This window comes from Cyrtonyx montezumae, unplaced genomic scaffold, assembly GCF_038088225.1.
Source record: "Cyrtonyx montezumae isolate F1298 unplaced genomic scaffold, pur_monq_1.0 scaffold_14, whole genome shotgun sequence".
NCBI lineage: Eukaryota > Metazoa > Chordata > Aves > Galliformes > Odontophoridae > Cyrtonyx > Cyrtonyx montezumae.
The window spans coordinates 11,630,942-11,648,809 of NW_027071870.1; positions in this window are offsets into that span (position 1 = coordinate 11,630,942).

Below are 17,868 nucleotides of genomic sequence, written 5' to 3' on the forward strand. Positions count from 1 at the left end.
TCAATTTAAATGCTTTAGTCTCTAAGACAATAATTTAACATGTCTTTTATTCTTTCCAAGTCTGTCAAATCAATTACTAGAACTACATGAAAAGGGGCATTTGTTGCAGAATAAGTCTGTTAGGACCTGTTATAAGTTTCAAAATACATTTAGCTCTCCTACAGTGAAAAAGGGGTTCTGTTGTTATAAACTTCCAGTTTAGAAAGAGTAGAAGAGCACATTAACAGAGGAAACTGACTCGTGCTTTTTAGGACTGTGTATATTCATCTTTAAAAATATGTGAGCAAAACCCAAAATACACAGAAATAGTGGAATTGAGTATATTCTGTGCTTAGTGAAAATGAAGTACAGCAGTTCCTTATTACAGGTTGATAAGACAGGATATCCATGTTGAGACTTCCTGAAGAGCTATGGACACTAAATATTTCTTTTAAATACACTATTTCATGGTTAGTTCCTTGTGACTTGAGGCTTCTGAATCCCTGATCTCATCTCTGGTCATTCAATTCAGTCTTGCTGCCTTGATGCCTGTAATCATGCAGTAGAGGGTAAGTCAGGTAATTCCCACCCAACAGAAAATTTGCCCTGCAATACAGTTGGCTGTTGGGCAGATAGAGGAGATGTATTGAAGGGAAGCGGCCAGAATGAACAGTCAAAGCTACTGTTTTCAATTGTAATATGACTTCTGTTTGGTTTAACAAATTGTGAAACTACGGTTTAGAGATTAAGAGAAGCAGAGCCAGAAAGCCAAGTTTACTTTCTCAGGTGATTGTCTGACCACAAAGTTTGCATTCTCCTTCCAACTCCATGACTATTAAAATAATATAGACTTATAGTCTTATTATAGGGCTTAAACTGTGATTATGAAACAACCCTGCTTGCCAACAGATAATGTCATTAGTTTTGAGCACTATTCTTCTATCCAAGCATTACAACTATGTACAGAGAGAGAATAAAAAATAAAGAAAAAAACATACAAAAATGAGACCTAAATGAAATGTTAGAGAGGAAATATCCAAATCAATGTTTTGAAGTCAAACTTTGGAGAAAATCTGCAAAATGTTTTAGCTTCAGAACAAAATAGAAAATTTTGAGTTGGCAAGACCTTCCAGTAGACAGAAATCTGGTGCCTTATGAGATCTTTTATCAACACTACATTAGGAACTTGCAGTTTGAAAGAGTCAACTTGAAATGTTATGCTGTTACATAAATGTACCCCTAAACAAACACTGAAATAAAGTTCTATTCTGTAGTTGTAGAATGATGTTGGGTAAATACCTGAATGAATAGTATGCTGTAGAGCAATGACCCAAAATGAATACTCTCTGAAAAGTACAATCAAGACGGATAGCATATTTTCAGACTGACAATCCAGATGGCATAAATACAACTGATAACATAAATACAACTAATAAATTAGGAAGGACTCACCTTTCACTGAAGGTTGAAGCTCACCTAAAACTCCACATAGGAGGGATCTCCAATGAAAGAACCTTTCCCAGTGCTGCTCAGCCCTTAAATGGAGTCTGGGAGAGGTGAAGCCAGACTCCACCCCTTCCAATCACACAGGTGCATTGCTCTCACCTGTGCTCCCGTGGCTAACTCAGTGCACGCCTCAGGTGTTCAGTCAGCAGCTCAGGCCGTGATTCAACAGTTCCCATACAGTAGTCTTTCATAGTTTCAGTAGAATTGTTTCCAACAGACATTTTACTCTCAAATGTTTAAATAAACAAACAGCTTTGTTAGCCGGGGTGAGAGAAAGGAATAAAACTTACTGAACCATTCAACCAATACACATAGACACATGATAATGTTCACATTGCTTATCAGGACTTAGCAAGTTGTTTAAAGAAATATCTTTCTTGTTGTTATCCTAAATATGTTAGTGGCAGGAAGAAACATTCAGGAATTCATAAATTATCAGCTTTCCTAGTGTTCTCTTGAATTGATTCTGGTTTTCACTGTAATGTAGGAACCTACAGCTTACTGCTCAGCTAATATAATGGAGCCAGTGTAATTACAACATGGATAATAAAACAAATAAGGTAATAATGCAACCAAGAAATTTGTTTCCCATGGATAGTAAAATGCAAATATGTTTCCTCTGCACTATTTCAGACTCTTTAGTAATATCAGCACATGATGTTCAAGGCTGCTGATAATAAAGACAACCTCAAACCTAGTTCTTTTGTTATAAAGTTTGCTCTAAGCTATATATAGTTTTCTTTTATTATCTGAGCAGGAAATAAAAATGAAATAAAGAAAAGTAAAAAGACCAGCAAAAGCAAATGCAAACTTTTTTGTTTGTTTATTTCTCTTTCCACTTGTCTTTTATTTTTATCTTATGGAGGCCACCAAGTTTTTTTAATATAGTTGAATGTCATGCTCCCACTCAAAGTCCAAGGGCATTAACCATTGAGGATTCATCTGCTTATGTTTGGATATTGAATATGATAATGTAAAAGTAGATTTCTGGTTGTGTGAAACAGATGATGTAAGGTATGTTGGATTTCAGGCATTTTTCTTTTCAGATAACCTCCTAAAAATTAATTGCTAGAGAAAAATCCACAAATGTTACCTCCAGTTATGGCAAATATACTGATGCATGTAAGTGTATGTCTCACTTTCAGAAACACTGGTAAAAACTGCTTTAGTTTATTACTACAATTTTCAACACCCTAACTATTTCTTCCCTTTTTTTCTTTTTTTTTCTTTCTTTTTTACCATTTCTTTTTTACACCATCAGGGGGATTGCTTACATTACATGCCTACAAATAATATAAATAGTTAATTTACCAATAGCTTATGCTAATATATTCATATCAGCACATCATGTTGGGAAATGTGTGGACAATAACCACATGGGGTTAATACATGCTAGCTTTGATGATCTCAAAGCCAGATATTCAGCTGGTGTTCATCAGAATACATCTCCATTTAATTGTGTGAAGCAATGCCAATTTATACCAGTTGAGAATCTGGCCTTTCATCTAGTTTCTTTTACCAAGCTAAAGTAGAAATAGCTGGAATTAGTTCTTGGAAAACTTTTCATCTAAATGATACTGAATTTGATCACTCATAACTGGTTCCTTCATGAGTTACAAATAGTCAATCTTTGTTAAATAGTTTTTAAATACTAATGACTTCATTATACCAGAAAGGGAAATGAAAAAAAAAAAAGTTCTTGAAAGAAAAAAGCTGTGTTAGAAATAATAAATAAATTAATCCCGGATTTTATAAGCTTAAAATTTTTGAATTTGACAAATTAGAATGATCCATACCTTCTGCCTGATTTGGAGGGAAAGATTTACTTCCTTCTATACCTGAGAGATCTTCCTAGTGATAGTTAGAAGAGTAATTTTTAAATTAAAGGCATATTTTGCAAAAAATGACATTTTGGGCACAATAGTCACTCAGACCTTAGCTTATTCTGAAACACTCAGTATTTTTCCCTAGCATAGGGAATTTATTGCATGTGAAGTAACATGAAGATTAGTCTTGACTATAAGGTCCTATTTAACGCTATGGGATTTCAAGAACTTTAATGGAGGCAGCTTTTAAAGGCTCCAGTGCATCACACAATCTAAAAACTTGGCAAACAGGAAAAATGCAAACTATGCCATAAGGAAATGAAAAAAGACTAAACACACACACTTTTGCAGCTATTTGGACAGAAATGTAGCAGAGGATTATCATGGTCTTGGCTGGGTTAAAGTTAATTTTCTTTCTAACGACTCGTGTGATGCTTATTTTGTATTTTTTGGTGAAAATAGTTGTGATAAAACATCAGTGGTTTTAGTTGTTGCAAAGCAATGCTTACACAGAACTAAGGACTCTTCTGATTCAGCACGGGGCTAGGTGTGCACAAGGCACTGGAAGGGGACACAGCAAGGACAGCTGAACGAGACTGACCAGTTGAATATCCTATACCATACGTCATCATGTTCAGCACTAAAAACTAGTAACCATTAGTTTGCTCCTGGTTTGTGAGCCTGAAACAAAAATGTTTGCTTTTGATGTGTTGTAATTGTAGGAAGATTACAAAAACAATGAAGAAAAGTGAGAAGATTTTCAGGAGAGATTCATTTTAGATTAAAGGGCTTCAGAAGTACAAGTAGATTCTCTGTGAACAAGTGTAGCAACATTCTGGAAGAACAGGGTAAACATAAACTAAATTGAAATCTTAAATCCAGAAAATTTCTTATCTCTGAAGAACTCTGACTGTATACGAAGACTTGCTCATGAACAGAACTGTGTCACTTGTACCCCTGTACTCAGCTCTGGTACGGCCGCACCTCGAGTACTGTGTTCAGTTTTGGGCCCCTCACTACAAGAAGGACATTGAGGCCCTGGAGCGTGTTCAGAGAAGGGCAACAAAACTGGTGAGGGGCCTGGAGCACAAGTCTTATGAGGAGCGGCTGAGGGAGCTGGGATTGTTTAGTCTGGAGAAGAGGAGGCTCAGAGGAGACCTTATTGCACTCTACCACTTCCTGAAGGGGGGTTGTGGTGAGGAGGGGGTAGGCCTCTTCTCCCTGATAAGTAATGACAGGACGAGAGGGAATGGCCACAAGTTGCGCCAGGGAAGATTTAGATTAGACCTCAGGAAGCATTTCTTTTCTGAAAGAGTGGTCAGGCACTGGAATGGCCTGCCTAGGGAGGTGGTTGAGGCACCATCCCTAGCGCTGTTCAAGAAGCGTTTAGATGAGGTGCTAAAGGACTTAATTTAGTAGTTGGGTAGAGATAGTGATAGGAGGATGGTTGGACTAGATGATCTTATAGGTCCTTTCCAACCTTATGAACTTATGAACTTATGAACTTATGAACTTATGAACTTATGAACTTACTCCTATTGATAAATTGACTCATCAGATACAAAACCACCCTTTGTCTTTGTTTAGTCATCAGTACTAAATGTACAGAAATGGCAGGTGTCATGCACTTCAAACAAGTACATTCAAGGAAAAAGAATTTGAACTAGTGGAGAATATTGTCACTGACTTCAAGGTATAGAATAAAAAAAACCCCAGTGTTTCAATGGACAAAAGATGCCAGAAAAGGTAGTTATTTTGGTGGTTGGGCTGGTGTAGAACACTAGTAATCCCATACAGGTAAATGAAAATTAGGTTCACATACAATAGAAATGTAGATAAAACTCAATTTCATCTTCATCAAAGCAAAGGACTAGAGGCCATACCTTTGGTTCCTTCATAGTGTAAATATGTCAAATGTTCAACTGTTAAAAAGAAAATGCCTCTTTCCTGTATCTGTAGATTGAACTCTTGGGGTGAATGTTATCCTTCTTCATGCTTCCACCCAGATAGAGAATTGAAGAATGAGGTTTAATGTATTCTCCTACAAATTGCAATGACAGTAGAATGGTAGGGCATAAAATCAGTTATTAACATTTGATCAGATCCTTCATGTTTTGTGTTTAGCTTTAAATTCACTGTTTAGTTTGTGAATATAGTCAGTGTTGCTGCTTCTTTTCACAACTAACTAGCCCACTGTAAGTACATTCATTCAGAGACCAAAGCAATCACATATAGGTCCTTTTTTGGGGTTGGATTACTTTCCAAAAGTAAAAAATGTGTGAATTTGTTCTTATGGAACATTCACATTACCGATGAAACTGCTTTAAAATTATGAAGTAACGAAGATACAGGAAGAGTTGCCAGATTAAATTAATCTTTTGTTAAGCACTAAAAACATGGCAAAGCGTGTAAAGATGGGCGACGCTTATCCAGATCAGCTTTAATGGATCTCAATAAAGCTTGGGCTGCTGCAAATGATTAAGTTAGAATCGTGCCAACCTACTCATGGTTCTGCATATTAGCAGCACTAACTACTCACAAGATTGAGGAGGGATTATTACCTGACATTTTTATGTCTGTCCTGAACTCCAGAGTGTGACAGTTTGAATTAAAAGAAAGTTATCTCTGTCAGGAGAGGATGAAATAGAAGCAGCAAATACTTAAAGAAGCTAGAACTTGGGATACTGAACTGGGGCTGAAGGTGATTAGCCACCCGTAATGGAACGTTATCCACCAACATGTTATACTGGTAAAAGATAATAAGATATTAGGTTAAAATTTGTGAAGTGATTCACCCAGTAGTCTTATGATGTCAGAGAAGAGATTTACTGTATTTACATGAGAAAAAGGGTGAATATTTCAGATTGGACTCCAAAAAGCACCATGAGATAAGAAGCTTAAGTAAGTCATGGGTAGAGGGGACATTAAAAAGCAGACCCCAGTGTTAAGTTCAAACTGAATCAGGACCAACACACAGATTGCACAATTCTTGCAAGCTGTTTCAAACTGTCTTGGCAAAAATCCTATCAGAACTGATTATTTCAAGTTTTCTACATCTCTTAATTAGTAGCAATCACATGAAATCAAGGAGTCCCATGAGGTTTCCCATATACTTAATTGAAAAAAATCAAGAGAATGGTTATTCCATTGCATCTGAGCAAAAAAGCAGATATATTCTGTTTCTGCATTCAGTTCTGAACATGTATGAAGTCAGTGTTTTCTACTTTGGTGTTGTATATTTGAAATAAGAAAGTGACTACCCGTGGTGGTCTTTATTTTTTCCTGTTAGCTCTTTCCTGTTAATCTCTAGTATATAAGTATTGGAAAGGTTGTTTTCACATACCAAAATACAGTACCTATATGGCTGGGTGACAAATAGCAAATGTGTTTATATCTGATTAGCTAATTGGTCACTGAAGCTGACAAAACTAGCCTTTACTTTATGTCTTTTATCCTCCTTCAAATATGCCCACCATGATTCTTTTTTCTTCTCATTTTTGTCTCTAATCATGCCACAAAATGCAGCTCCTGTGGCTCCCTGGAAGCCCTGAGTGGCTTACTCTCTAGCATAAATCTGTTCCATCTTCAACACAGAGCTGTAGAAAATGAGTGACCCCCTCGGTACAGCTGGGCTGCTGCTGACCAGATCACTCCTGAAGGAAACACGGTGCTAACACAGACATACAATGCCACTGAAAGGATTTTGTCTGGAAATTGTTTATTTACTCAGGGAACTTGGTACCACATTAGCACTTTTGTTCTAGTTCTGAATCCACTGATTATTTCCAGAACTCCTCCCTGCTAAGGGAGCAACAGCACTAGAAATGCTAAAAAATAAAGATGCAATAGAGTCCATTATCTGATATATCTGCTTGATAGCTTTGCCACACTGCACATTTAAAAAGTAAATGAAGTTGAAAAGAGGTCTCAGAGCTCCAGACATTCAAACCATGAGTTTTTCTTGGCTTCTCTATCAAAAAAAAGCTTCATCTAAAATCATCTACTATATCACTTTGTCAACTACAGTTTGGCACGTGGTAAGACAACAGCACAGATGCAGTAAGGCCTGTGCTTTCAGAGTGAAAACCTGTGAGTCAGTTGCTGAAAGACTACGCGCTTTAAACCATTCGGTTTTCATTTCTGGTGAGTGTAGGTGCTCCTCACAGCATTTTGTAGCAACCTATGAGACATGGCTGAAAGAATCCAGTGAGCTAAATCAAGAGTCTGGTAGGGTATTGTAAATATCATTCCTCCCACTTGTGGATGATTATGTGTGTCCCTATGGGAAGAAACATTTCATTGGTATTCTGCTGGCATTGAAGGAAATTGCTACTATTACAAAAGCCTGGATCATAAACATGAAGAGGGAGGGAGAGAAGGGATTAGTTCTCATCTCTTAAGTGTAAAGAATACTTCAAAACAAAACTGGGAAATAAGGCAATACCAGTCCGATTAAAGCCTATTGAACTGAATGGAAGGATTTTCATTTCTGTCAGATGGTGTTGAATCTGTTCCTTTGTGATTCTGTGCTGCAGTTTGTGCCTTTTTGTGGAATGCAGCACTGCAATCATCTCTGTAACAAAAATACATTCCTTTATTATATTTTAGCATCAGGGGTTCAAGCCAAAGGACACAATATTTCACCTTGCCAAAGAGGTGCCCAAGTGAAAAAGAAGGCAGAGCAGACAGGACAGCCTTCTTAGCCATTTTTCATTGAATTGTGACTGCCTAGCAAAGTATAAAAAGTCAATTTTATTTATGAACAGGAAGTTTTAACAAGATAAAAAACAGAGAGAGATTCACTCAGGGGTACAAAATTAACCTGTGGAACAGTCATATGACCATTTATGTGCTTGTAGAAGTAAAATTAATTAATGTGGCACAACACAATTTTTCCCCTTCTACTTGGATTAACTGTATTTTCACAAAAAAAATATCAATTAAGGAAGATCAAGTTAATAGACAGTACACAGCACATTCTGATTATTTGTAGTATTCAATATTTTCTCATAGAACAGACTATCACTTTCTGAAAGTCAGAGCAGCGTAGAGCAGAACTCAAACTTTCTTGAAACATAAAAGCTTCGCACAGAAAAAAAAATCTTTAGAATTGTTCCTTCTGTTTGAAGGTGTGGTTTAGCTAAGGGAAAGACCTCATTTTTCACACTGTAAAAGGAAAATTCAAAGGTGTGATACTCACATTTTCCCCATCAGTCTTCCTCAAATTAAAGAAGATAATAAGTCCTGGTGTTTTTTTCTCCTGTCATTTTTCCAAAGGCTATATTCTCGTGAGGCTGGAAATGTTATCCTCAGCTGGTTTTCTTTTTGTTGCCAAACCTACAAGTTAGGGCAAGTACAGACAACAAACAGTCCCGTGCCAGTTGCATACTCACATAAGGTGAGTAACTCAGATGTGTAACACTGATTGTTTTTTAACACATTATACTAATTATCCTACCCAAAAACATAAGTATCAGGCAAAATTAAAGAAATCAAGTGCAATAAATTCAGTGCCATCAATGAATAAAATCATCAATGGTGCAGCCCAGACTGAGGATGCAACAGATGGGAAAGGTCTACAGCTTATCATCTGGTTTCTTTAAGCATTTATTTCAAGATCTGTTTCAAGACCAGTTCCTCAAAAATCTCCTGTATGATGAAAGATTGTTAAATATCATAAGCATTGCCTAAAACTTAAGGGATAATTACAACTATCTTCAGATGTGACTTTACACTGCCGTATTGGCTTTGAGCAGAACGTGCCAGAAAAAGTCACAGAATGCATCTTCTTTTGGTGGGAAACTACTTATGTCAGCATATGATGTGCCTGTAAAGCCACACACTCAGCTAAAACGATTTGCTTAATGTGAAATATAAGTAAGTCCACCTACAAGCTGCCCCTATCTGACTAAATTGTATTACAGCAAATTAGTCTGATTGGTGCCTAGTCACAGGCTGTGAGTACAAAGACAACTGTGTATGTGATAGAGCAACAGCTGTCAGTGCCCCTGCAGATTTCTTGCCAGAGTAGCAGCTGAGCTGCTGAGTACCCTACATAAGCACAGTTTCATTAGGAAGTTCTGCACTAAAGGAAGTGTCTCTCAACTATCCATGTCTTGATCTGCAGTTGTTTATTGGAATTTTGGGCTGGACCATCCTTATACTATTTTAATTGGTAAATGCATCATGTGAAGACTGGAAATGTCTGCAGGATATACTGGCTAGCTTCCTTAATAACTCGTTTAATCTCTTATATTTTTTTATGATGCACTACTAGAAATATACAGATAATAAAAATAGATGGCTTATGGGGTTTGTTTTTAAAGGCAGGACTGAGGATGTATGATACAGAAACAAAACGTTTCCCTGTCTATAGTGATTGCCATGGTCCAATCTATAATTGCAAAGGCAATCAATACAGTCTCCCTCAAGCAGTACTCCTGAAGGAAGATATCCTTCACCAAAGCATCTGGATCTAGTATACAGCTATAAAGAATTACACATCTTGCCAATAGAGATGACATTTCCATCGGTATGCATTGTTTTATTAGATGCAAATAGGTTTTCCATCCACAGGGCACAATGGGATGAGTTAAGGAGACATTTTCAGCTTCTAAATTTCCTGGCTATTGTGAGCTTAAAGCAGATGGTGGGCACTTTAATATAAATTTTCAGAACAAAAGCCCTGATTTAATGTTATTTAAAAAACAAGCAAACAGCTGCCTGTTGGCGTTGTGTAACTTCTGTGACTGGGGCTACGTGCTTTGCCATTACATATGTTGGATATCATCTGATATCCTCCATAATGGATTGGTAGGATATATGAATTGGACTAAGTGTTTAGTGCTCAATTTTAAAGTGTTTGTTAATAAAAAGAGAAGTTTTCACATCTTCCACCCAGGAATCACCTTAAAAAAATTGATTACATTTCCAAAATGTAATTATTACCTCATTTGTGAGGTAGATAAGGTAACGAAAAACAAAAACAAAAACAAAATTAGTGGATTTTTCTCCCATTCAGCACTTTCTACCGTGGCACTGCCCTGTGTAGCATGTCATGGTGATTGGAGGGAGGTGTGAAGTCGAATCTGGCCTCCTGTGGACTTTGCTCTCCTGAAATGAAGTCTCTTGAAGAATGATGCAAAGGACAAATTCTCCTCCTACTGAAATAAGCAGAAGTCTTGTTTTAAATGTTGGTGGGAAAGATTTTGATTTTCAAGGTGACAATCATCACACCTACTTCAGTATTCTAAAAATCTGCTGCCAATCATATGAGTTTTCTTTAAAGCAATGGACCAGGCTCAGCACTTGATTTCAGGCCCTTTTTGTTGGATAGACAGAGTTGTTTTGTGTAGGTGGTTCCCTCTTAGCTGACACAAGAATATGTTTCTGTGAGTTACTTATCCCAGACACTTCACTTTCAGACAGTGAAGTTAGACTCGGTAAATCCCACCCTGAGTGGAGCACACATGGCGGAGACATGCATCTAGCCAAGAACTGTAGAATAATAAAATCATAGAATCATTTCAGTTAAAAGTGATCATTAAATGTCATCTAGTCTCACTCCCCTGCAATGAGCAGGGACACCTAAATGAGATCAGGTGCTCAGAGCCTTATCGGGCCTGACCTTGAATGTCTCCATGGGCAGGCTATCCACCACCTCTCTAGGCAAACTGTTCCAATGGCTCACCACTGTTAGGGTAAAAAAAAATTCTCTTTATATCCAATCTAAATCTCCCCTTTTTTAGTTTGGAACCGTTCTCCTTGTCCTGTCACAGCCGACCCTGCTACAGTCTGTCTTCTTTCTTACAGCCCCCCTGTAGTTACTGACAGGCTGCTCTCAGATACCCCCTCTTCTCCAGGATGAAAGCATGGCTGGGGATGGAATTTATGAGCTCCACTTTCTCAGTCTCAGATTCAGTAGAATCTATCCTGAATCGGTACGTTCTCATTCTATAAAAAATACAGAAACTACATTGCTTTTTTTTTTGTTATTCACAACTTTGTTTCACCCATAAATCAGCTGAACAAAATAAGGTTGCAATTCCAATGTTTCAGTTGATGGTGTGTGTGTAGTAGCCAGAGCTTTGGGAGCCCAAGTTGTACCTAGCCATTTTTAGCCCCATTTTCCCCTCATTTGAATGGCTGAGCTCACTGCAGTGCCCCATCAGCAGCATGTGCTGAGGGACAGCATCCCGTGGGCCTGGAGGAAGGCGGGGAGGGAAGGCAGGGACGAACTCCTTCAGCTGTGTGTTGCTGAAGCTCCCGTGCTGTAAAACAACATCCAAGTGCCTCTGGTATTTACTCAGCCACCAGCTGCTTTTACCTCATAAAGGGCCTTGATTGCTTTGTTCGTTGAGCCTGGCCGAGTATTTGGCACACCCATTATTTTTAATGAGGATTGTTATTTTCTTTGGAGCCAGGACATCCCTGTTGGCAGCCACTAACACCTTTCAGCCTAACTGCATCCTGCTAATGCACAGCGTTAAGTGCAGTCTGTATATGTATAGACAAGCACAGACCCTTCCTCAGAATGCCTGCAAACTTACCATTAAACAATATTAAAATCTGCATGCTGCTTGCACCTGGTTTATGAAGGTGGTTATGAGTGCAGAGAAGTGCATACGCACGGCTCCTTCAATCTCGTGGGTGTTACACAAATGCCAAAATTCACGTATGTGCTGGCTCTTTGCCATAATGAGCACTGAAAAGTATTGCGGAGGTCCAGCTTTGGGACAGGCCAGTTGACAGAGACTTCAGATATGCAACACATGAGAGTGACTTTTTAGCTCTTTGAACCTTTCTCATTCATATATCCGGGCCAAATCAGAAAGTGCCAGAGACTGAATATACAATCCAATAGTTAGGGCCTTTATTTCAACACAATTCAAATGAAGACAACAGAGAGAGCATCTGAGTCACAGTCCCAGCTTGATTGAAGCTTAGTGGCTTAGGCATTTGTGTGGTTGAGTGAACTGCACCCTCTCACACTTGTGAGTGCCATCACTCCTGGGATAAGGATTATTCTGCATATTTTTCCTCACTAAAAAAGTTTTGCTTTTGACAGATTGTTTTTTTTTTTTCTTTAAGATGAAAACCTCTCTGTCAAAAAATTCCCAACCAGCTCTTTCACTAAGACAATCAGCAGCTCAAATCAAAAGAACTGCGATAACCCCGAACCTTAGGACTGAATTGCCTTAATTATATATTACACTTGATAGAGCAATCAGAGTTGCTTTGATTTGGGATATGAATAGATAAGATCTGTATGAAAGATTTAAAAAGTCACTTTGTGCCTCCTCTTTTTTTGTTTTAATTGACATTACCTTGACATGTTCATGTAAAGTATCATATTCTCTCCCTGGCATGACTGAACTCCAAGCTGCTCACAGTTTTATCACTGCAATGACAAATATTCCCCTGTGTTTAGAAAAAGAAATAGAGAAAAAACATGTCATGCCACCCCCTCCCCCCCCCCCCAACTCACCCCCACCAAAACTAAACAAAACAAAAACCAAAAACATCAAAACAGCAGGAAAAAATAATTGGGAGTACTGGGTTTCCTTTATCCTGAAGCTGAAGCTGTGTTTCTTGTTCTCCTATTTGTCCTTATCTTGATATAAATAAGAAAAATCTATTAAAATACATAATATTTGCCTTAGAATTTCAAATCTTTTAAATTTTCAAGCACATTCCTTTCTTTGAAAATAGCTTCAGTCAAACTGAAGGATAAGAGAATGCCTCTGTTCAATAGGGAGAATAAGATTAAAGTCTCATATGAGAGTACTGTACGTTCAAGGTGACAAAGCATCATGATTTTATACCAAACAGAAATAGCACTAAGAATTATCTCTAGGTCATAGTACTGGCTAATATTCTGCAAAACAACTCTTTGTAAGGAAAGCCTGGTTTTAGTTACAGAAACATCAAAAAACATTAAAGAAGAGATACTGAGACATCAAGAGAATGTTAACCTGACAGCGGGAACAGTCTTGAAAATGGATTTCTGGCTTGAAGTTACAGTATTTACAGGCAAGGTTTTGAAAATCAGTCTCTACTTTTTATTGTATCCAGCCTGCAGATGGAAATGCAGAGCATATTCCAACTTTGGGTTTCACCCTCTCTCCTTGCCCCCTCACCCACATATAATCTGTGTGCTTCTGTTTTCCTTGCTTAGAACATCAGGGGCTCAATACTACAGTTTCTCATTTAGCAGCCAGCACTTACTGAGGCATGATATGCTTGGCGTTTGAAATCACGTCTGTGTTATATCGCTTTTATAACAGAGCACACAAAAAGGGCATAACACGATCATCAAAGATGAGTTAGAATACTTCAAACTGAAGATAACATAAATTTTTATCAGTGCAAGCAATTAAAAATTGAAGGAGGTTGCCAAAGGATGTGGTAAACTCTCCATCCTTTATAATCTTAAATATAAACTGTGTGTATTCCTGAAAGATTTTCTTTATTTCAGCCACTAGTTACTGGGTTTGATGTAAGACTTATCAAGTGAAATTCTATGGTCAGTGATAAAGGGAAGTTCGGTAATATGCCAGATGATTGTAATGGTCCCTTCTAACCTCAGAATCTCTCCAGAATCTATATATTCACAGCTAATTTATTAAAAGACTGCTTTGGCTGTTGTGGGCAATGAGGTATTGCAGTACTTCATAAGTTCTGTGAAAAAGGACTGTTGCCAACTCTGCTGACTGCAGTCAGCATTTTTTGAAGATTATAAGTAGTGAAAATATAAAACAAGCAGCCTTCTGATTCATGTACGCTTCCCCCAAATGCTTGTATTTTTCATTATCCAGCAACCACACACCTTAAAATTTGAAATATTAAAAATTAATATCTTCCACTAGGTTATGATACTTCTTCTCTGTCACACAAAATAGATGTCTCAGAAATATTACTTTACTGCAGCACAGTAAGCAGAGAAGTGCATCTGTGACTGTGAAGATCTTGTCTATAAAATCCTACTTGCCTAGCACCACAGCCCAATCTGGAAATACTTGAAGAATCAGCCAATTAGAAGGCTATCAGTATTAAAAATTTAAATTTTCATTCAGTTCAGAGATAAAAAAAGATGATAAGTAAAGATACCAGGGCCTGATGCCAAGACAGTTTGTCAAGTGCTTTTAGGCAGGTCTAGGTTCAGTGCTAACAAAATGGAATTAGGCAGTCTGCTGCTTGCTGCTGAGTTTGGTACCATGCTCATAGGCAGACTTTTGTAGTTTGTGTTAGGAGTCAGTTTATTAATTCTCCCAAAAAATGGGAGAAACAGTATTGGTAATTTTTGGAGCCACTGAATCTGTGTTACAAATAGGACCATTTTTCATTTTCTTTGGGGAAGTTTTGTCTACTTTCTACCTCCAGAGACAAAGAGACCTCAGAGAGGTGCGGGACTCACCCAAGCACTAACTTTGGGACCCCTCAGAAATGTGGTTATGCTGGAGGTGTGAGATCAGGCCTTGCCTATTCCCTCACAGTTCCAATGAGAGGCGTACAGTACTTTTGTTGAACCTTGCTGCTTCACGGTATCAGGTAAGAGAAAGCAAATCAAATGTACTGCACAGAAAACAGTTTAAAACGGAGCCCCTCCTCCATTCCCTACAAAATTCAGAGCTGCCTTTGAGGTACAGAGTTCAGCTTTGCAACAGGAGAATATGGCCCTTTGGCAACCTGTGTAACCTTCTCCAAACTTTCATCCAGCATTAATCATCTAAGTGCAATGCAATGAATTACTGAAAAAAGGAAAAAGATTTTCTTTTCATTGGTGGCTCCATGGAAATATGTTTAAAGAAAAGTGATCAGTTCTTACCATATGTTGAATAGCATTCAAGATCCACATGAACTTTGTTTTTTACCTTAGACATTCATCAGGAATGTGCTGGCAAATATCGCAGGCAGAAAAATAGTTGGAAAAACTGGTCACAGATTTCTATTGTTCATGTGCTTTTACTTCTCTTCGCTGTAGCTCTTTTAATTAAAGGCTGTTACTTTGGCATCAGGGTGCTCCAATTTTACCAGAAATCAGGACACTAAATATACCATATATATTATAAAAACGCACTCTAAAACATATTAACTCAGTGGTTGCATCTTTAAATGCCTACAAGTTACAATATGTCAGAAAAATTGGGTTAAAAGGGTTCCAGAAGTGAAACCTAGTCAAAGGAAAACAGCAAGAGAGCTTTATTTTACTGCCTGCTCTGACAGGTCACTGGATTTTGATTATGCAGTCAGATATGGTATTCTTTCCCTTGATAATGGAAGGTGGGTGGCTGGCTGGAAAGAAAAGACATGCAAGAAGGCTTTTGGTCATTGTCTGCACTATTTCTAGTAATCCTCCTTGCTGTCTAACTCATGTGTTCAGGAAGGATTTGGGCCCGTGGGGTAAATGGAATTGAAATCTCTCAAGAGGAAAACAAAATGATAAGGAAACAATGTGTATTTGCCAGCACTTTTAGGGGAAGATGTTTAACAAAAGGAGCAGCATGTATTCTGTGTTAGATTACTGCACTGCTGGCTGTGTTGCTCCCATTGCTGCCTCGCAACGCCAACTGAAGACAATAGAGGAACTGTTGCTGCTCTCTCAGCTCTTGCTGAACCTTTACCAGCTGGATCTGAATACTGCTGATCAAATGTCGTAATGATGCAAATCAGTCACCGTTTAATAAACACACATAGTATTTATAGGGAGATAAACCCTTAACCACATTTCATTTATGGTCTGGTGTGGACTGAGGGAACACACGTGGTAGAGTGAGATCGATCAACTGCTCTGTAATGTACCTTTTTTGTTTTTCCTTTTCTTTTTATGGTCCACAAAACACTAAAGCAGTTTTCCAGACCTCTCCTTCCCAGGATGAATTCTGCATCCCAATCTTTCTGCAGTGGAGGAAGAATTCATAGCATACCTGCTTATCTGGGAGAAATTTAAAACATTAAATTAATGCAACAGCTTCTACTGTGGCAATGGCAGCCTACCATTCCGGCAGCAAAAGCTGTCAGGAGAGAAAGATGTAGAGTAATGTGGGTTTATTAGAAAACAAAGAAAACCAAACAAATAAACAAAAAGGCAAGTTTCTGGAAAGAAGCTCTATGTTTCTATTACTCTACTATACTACTACTATACTCTGCTGTTCTTGTTCTCTCTCTCTACCCCATCTCACCTAAGGGAGAGTGGGAGAGCACAGTCTGCTTGGATCATCTGTGCCCAACCACAGGACCCTGTGGCATCTTCATCAGGCACGGATATTTCTTTTTAAGGACCAGTTCTGCCATGCTTTTCTCCCACCCAGTTTAGAGGAAAAGTATTAACAGGCTGAAGTACCAGCTCTGAGGAGCAATTTCAATCATCTTGTTGGCACAGAATGATGGGGTAGAATTTTGCGTCCAACCTCACCAATAAACAAAAATACACCACCTCCATGGTTCCCCTATGGACAAATACAGATAACCTGAGTAGGTCCTTGAAAGCGAGAAAGATGTTGGTGAGCTATAATACAATGATTCCCTGTATTCAGAAGCAGGAAATTTGCTTCAGCCTCATGCTTACTGTGGTCCCATGCCCTCAGCCTTTTCTCACCACTTTACAGAGGAGCTGGTTCATCAGGTTGCACATGTTCCGCAATGCAAGGGGTATAGTATCAAGATGTTTTTCCACTGCGGCAGGGTGTGGAGAATTCCTCTTCCATTTATCTGCTCAAATCTTCTCAATAAGTTTTACAGTTGTTTAACTTCGATCACTCTAAAACGTGACATTTAATATCTAATAACTCTTTCAACGTTCCTACATTCATAAACACAAACAGTGAACTCACTCTGCTGTAATGATTTCTGGCATCATTTAAAAGTGCATATTATTATGCAGGTATTAAGAATTGGTACAGCTTTATGCAATGCTAGAATATATATCAGAAAACTAATTTACTTGTGCGGTAATGTTAGGATTATCCTTCTGTCTTTTATGACTGATGCTTCATCTGGAGAATGCTTAATGTTTTCTTGTCAATGAGTGTTAACTCAAATGAATTATTCCAATCTGTTTACTTTGTCTCTCTCTAACAAACCCAAATTATAATTAAAAAGGAAAAAAAAAAGCAAACAGAATTGAAAACCAAGTATGACAACATTGTGTGGATTTTTCTACTTTTAAGTCCACATCAATAAGCAATTTAGCAATAGGAGAACTCTCAATGGGAGACCAAAAGATAAAATTATTGTAGAACAGAGACCTGGATGAAATTTTTTCTTTGCCCATGTAATTGCACGCAGCCATCCTTGTGTGAAATCCCTCATCAGATTACAGGGTTTGTTGTATGCAAATTGAAGACTAAATGCTTGGTAGCACCTTTCAGCTCTGCAATGCTGGAAATGAGTTTTTTAATAGAAAATTAGATTAGTAACATTTTAGTCAACAAAAATGTGGAAAAATTCTGCATAAAAATGAGAAAATTATTCATGCAAACTGAATTTAAAAAACAAGAATGGACAATTGTGAAATTCTTTATACTACTTTTTGCAAAAAATACTGTAATTTCTTTTT